Source organism: Saccopteryx bilineata, chromosome 7 (genome assembly GCF_036850765.1).
Source record: "Saccopteryx bilineata isolate mSacBil1 chromosome 7, mSacBil1_pri_phased_curated, whole genome shotgun sequence".
Lineage (NCBI taxonomy): Eukaryota > Metazoa > Chordata > Mammalia > Chiroptera > Emballonuridae > Saccopteryx > Saccopteryx bilineata.
In genome coordinates, this window is record NC_089496.1 from 112,838,617 (window position 1) to 112,844,025 (window position 5,409).

Here is a 5,409-nt window from a genome sequence, read left to right on the forward strand (position 1 = left end):
TGTCCGCTCCCCCGTATCACAGCCCAGGACACAGGGTCCAGTGGGGTCAGGGGGCCCCAGGTTCCACACATGCGGCCACCGCCTCCGGCCACACGTGCACACGAGCATCTCCTCTCTCGTCCCTAACTCCTGGGAGCAGGTCAGAGAGAAGCAGGGACACTTGCTCAGGTGTTCCCTCCCAGCTCAAAGCCGCGTGTGTGAGCCCCCCTCCCCGCCAATCAACGCGCCACTGCAGACCACCAACCCATTCCTGTGACTTGGCATGTAAGTCCTCAAATAAGCACGAACAGAAGCCACACACGTCCCCGGCACCGATGACGACACAGGTGACGTAAAAAATAGCTGTGTCAAGACGACCCCTTGTCCTCTGGCTCTTAACCACCGTGAGCTGGAAGATATGTTGTAGGCACCACATTGACCACCGCCAGGCATGCAAGAGTTATTTAATTATTTTTCAGTTCCGTGGAAAAATAGAATTCGTTGTGTATTTCACATTCGTAAAGGGCATGTGGACAATACTTCCGGCCTCTAGTCTTCTCTGAACATGCCAGGCTACTCAGAGATGGCCATCGTTTGAGATACCCTTCAGTCTCTGTTCAAAACCCCCCTCAACATCTTATTCAACTTTAGCATAAGGTGCAGAATCCCCCGACACTCTGCTCCCACTGATTTCCCCACAGTGTTCACTGATCTGAGGGGCCACGTAACTGTACTTTAGAAAACCAGCATGTTAAGGACAAATACAACAGATTGTTCTCAGCATTCAAGTCCCATCACACACACACACACAAAAAAAAATGGTATCTGGAAAATCTGGAAACAAAATCCGCAGTGTAGTAATATTGATATTTAAATTAAAAATTAAATGTACAGATTACATTCGATTTGTAAGAAAGGGTTGCTCGTTCTTTCATTTAGCGCCACCTGGGGATTCCTGGTGGACACGGGTTCCTTGTGGGATCAACTTGAGTTTCGTCGAGGAAAGCTTTAGGTTACCTCGTTCCTAAGTATTTTCTCTTCACGCCTGTTTTGATGACTAAGTAGGTGACACGAAGGCTCATCCCCAGTGTAGTTTGAAAATATGTAGTCTGATAGTTTTTCATTAATAAATCATAAAAACAAGTCATTAAAATAAGACAAAATAAAAATCATGCTTTTTCACAGAGCACAGAAAGAGCAGCAGGTGCAAGGAGGCTTGAGGACCTGAATGCCAGAAATTCTGGAGCTCGTCAAAGGACAGGAGCACTGGCCCTGGCAGGTTGGCTCAGCGGTAGAGCATCGGCCCAGCATGTGGAAGTCCCGGGTTTGATTCCTGGCCAGGGCACACAGAAGAAGCGCCCATCTGCTTCTCCACCCCTCCCCCTCTCCTTTCTCTCTGTCTCTCTCTTCCCCTCCCGCAGCCAAGGCTCCATTGAAGCAAAGTTGGCCCAGGCGCTGAGGATGGCTCCACGGCCTCTGCCTCAGGCGCTAGAATGGCTCCAGTTGCAACAGAGCAACGCTCCAGATGGGCAGAGCATCACCCCCTGGTGGGCATGCCAGGTGTATCCTGGTTGGGCTCATGCAGGAGTCTGTCTGTCTGCCTCCCTGCTTCTCACTTCAAAAAATACAAAAATTAAAAAAAAGGAGCTTGGTGCAGGGATGAGGGCTTCTCAAGGGAAGGGTTGTGGGGGTTGGTGGGATGGGTTGAGGTCTACAAGAATGCACAAGGCGAGGACAGTTCATTCAGCCCTTGTCACCTCCTCCTTAAGTTTTGCCAAAATCCAGCCACAGAGGAGAAGATAATTCTGTGATCCTCCTAGAGTTGAATTCAAAGCTGAGCCAAAAATATCTGAAACCACAGCCAAATTCCTCCCAGATCAAACACGGACAAGATCTAAAAGGAGTGTGGCCACTAGGTCAGTCACAAGTGGCCTTGCCTTCCTTAAAGCGGGGACCCAGCACCAGCTCACTAGACACGCAAAAGCTCATCACTTAGGCCAGCACTGTCCGGGGAATGAAGGTAACAAAATGAAGTTCCGCTCTGGCTCCATGCTTATTTCAGAAACAATGCCCAGAATCTAACAAAAAAAATCACAAGATAGGCGAGGAAGCAAAAAGACATCACCCAGAACTAAGTCAGACACAAGGAAGAGGAGCAGAGCCTCGGGCGGCCCCATCGCTGGGGGAGCACACAAGACTCTGAACCATCAGCCAGAACCGGCTACAGAACTTCAAGGAATCGCTGGGTATAATGGGTGGAGAAGTGGGGTATTTCAGGGGGAAAATGGCATTCTAAAAATAACTTAGACACATTGGCCTGAAAAATACAATATCTGAACACCACAATTCATTATGGGGCTGTAATAGCTGATGGAATGCTGAGCAGTGAACAACAACCAGGAGAAATCACAGCAGAACCCACAGACACCACCTCTTGCCCGATGACCAAGGCTGATGGGTAATAGAGCCCCTGGGACAATGTGATGAGAACACTTTACCTACCCTTACGGTCTTCCTCCCCAGTCTAGGCATCAGAAAGTATTTCTCAATCAAGGGACATTCTGCAAAATGCCTGAGCATTGCCCTGGCTGGGTAGCTCAGTTGGTGGGAGCGTCATCCCAAAGCATAGAGGTTGCCGGTTTGATCCCTGGTCAGGGCACAAACAGGAACAGCTTACTGTTCCTGTTCTCTTTCTTTCTCTCTCTCTCTCTCTTTCTCCTTTCCTCTCTTACTGAAATCAGTAAATAAATTAAAAAACAAAACAAAACCTGAGCAGCATTTTTCAAAACCATCAAGGTCATCAAAGACAAGGAATGTCTTTCTATCACAGCCGAGAGGAGCCTAAGGGAACAGGAGAATAAACGTCGTGTTGTATCCTTGACAGGACCCTGGGACAGAAACAGAAGCGTGAGGGGAAAACTGAGCAAATAAAAACAAAACGTGGAAAGTACCGTGCGTCCGTGGATTGCCTGTGCCACCCCCGTGTGAGATACAGTGGAAGGAGCGTGTCGTAAAACAGGAACGTCCGTGCTGCCTTTGCAGTGGTTCTGCAAATCCGACACTATTCTACAGTTAAAAGTTTGTTTTCAAAAAAGAAATCCCGAACGGGGCTGGTAAACCTGAGGGAAGGGGCAGCCATGCTCAGATCAGACGTCCACGTTGTGTGTAATCAGGTTCCCAGAAGGAGGAGCAGAGGCAGGTGGGGCAGGCAGCAAAGATGTGAAGTAGACAGGCTGGAAATGTTCCAAATTTGGTGAAAAAATAAAAAATTTAAAAAACCACACATTTAAGAAGCTTAATAAATACCAGATATGATCAATTCAAAGAAAAACACTACTAGGCATATCACAGCCAAAGTGATGGAAACGTAGATAAAAAAAAAAACTCTAAGAAGCAGCGAGTGAAAAATTGATGTCCCTCGCAGGAGGGCCTGGGCAAGAATAACTGTTGACGTCGCACCAAAGCCACGCGGGCCGAGGACCACGAGACAGGGCACCGGGGAGCGGAAGTGTGGACCCGCTGAGGTAGAAGTCCACACTCAGCAAAAATAATAACAGTGAAGGGCTAGGGTTACAGACACTTCCCCAGGGATGGACATGGCGAGAATCTGTAGTCCGCAGACCCGCAGGACAAGACGCTCCGAAGGCGGCCCTTGGCCTGGGCAGAACCGGCAGAACGCAGCCTGCAGACAGACCGAAGAACACAGATAGGAAAACGGTGAAAACTCCCGATTCTTTCTTAATTACTCTGAAGACAAGTGGCCGTTTGCCAGGTGATAACAACAGAGAGCGGGTTTAGAGTCTGCTGATGTAAACAACAACAGAATCCAGCTGTCCACCACTGACTTAGGAAGCCAATTCCGACGCCGCGTGGACGGAAAAGGTGTCCCGCACCTGCCCAGCCCAGGACCCCCTCACGATACTTCAGCAAGAGAGAGGCCGGCTCCTGGGCCAGAGGTGTCACCAGCCATACAGAGGCCGCTTCCTAAACAATAAAACGGCTCGTTCATCAAGGAGGTACAATAATCCTAAGGCATATACTGTTTAACCGAACTCCAGAATGCGAAAGGCAAAAATTGGCAAAATTGAAGATGAAAATAGACAACTCACAAATGACAGACAAGTAAAAAAAAAAAATTATTATTATTATTATTAAGGATATAAAAGGTTTGTCCAACGCTATTACCTGTCTCACCTCACTGACTTACTTTCGGCACACGCGTGACAGTCACACCATACATTCCGTATGACACACTGCAGCCTGCATGTGCGATGTTTAAAACACACCAGAGACTGCTCTACAGAGATAAAACTCCAGTTCGCCTCCAGGGGCTGGGGGGAGGGGCTGACGGAGCAGAAGCAAAAGACTCCTCCGGGTGACAGAGACAGTCCCCGCTGTGACTGCGCTCCGGGTTACTGCTTGGGCGTATGTGCTCATCAAAGCTGATGAGATGTGCACTTGAAGTCCACGCATTTAACTGTATGTAAATTCCAATATGTAACAGACCCTGGTTATTGCTATGATGTAACACAATACAGTGTAAAGAACTGGGCGCGATTTTCTAGAACTTCACATGCCGGGTCTGACTTTTCTGAACCTCTTTTGAACCGAGTCGCCATCTCCACAGTTTCCCGGACAATATCACTCCCGCGATGTCAGGAGTCCTGGCAATGCAGGACTTCTTATAAAAGCAGTCAATCAGAGAAATGACCAGCCGTGGGTCCAGGACCAGTGGTCACTTCTGCCCAGCAGCCTAATTTTGGCTTCTGCTCAGGGACTCATCCCTTCCCAAGAAACATCCCTCCCTCCTTGGGGATTAAAAAAATCAAGTGTCTCCATCCCCGAGATTTGCTTTCAAGCTTCTGACACACCCGTTTTGCAAAGTCAGGGTGGTCATCGAAACCTGTGACGGCCACAGGCCACAGTGATGGTTAGATGCCATTGATTGTCAATGCTTCTTGATTTCAAAGACGTTAAAGTGGAGGAAAGGTCTCAGCTTGAACGGCATGCTGGAATATTTTTTAAATCAAATGAGCTTTAATATTAACAAAGAGAGGACCTCCAGGTGGGTGCCAGACTTACCAAGGTGGTCACTTCAGTGGGGACTGTTCCACTCCCAAGGGCATGACACTTGGGACCAGCTGTCCCCATCCAGTGACTGTAGGAACAGCTGAGCCTCCCCCCTCACCAGCTCTTCTCCACAACCTCCCCCCCGACACCGTGGTCTGGCCCACACCCACCAGGCCCATTCGGCTGGGATGTGGGAACTATGACCACCCTATGGCAGGAAGCCCACCGATCAGAACCAGCAGTCCCCTCTCTCCCCTGGCACTGCCCCCCCTCCTAACTAGGACCTCCCCCACTTCCACTGCAAGCTTCTTGCTGGATGGGGGGCTGACCATCCTGGTGGTCTGAAATGCAGCCTCCACC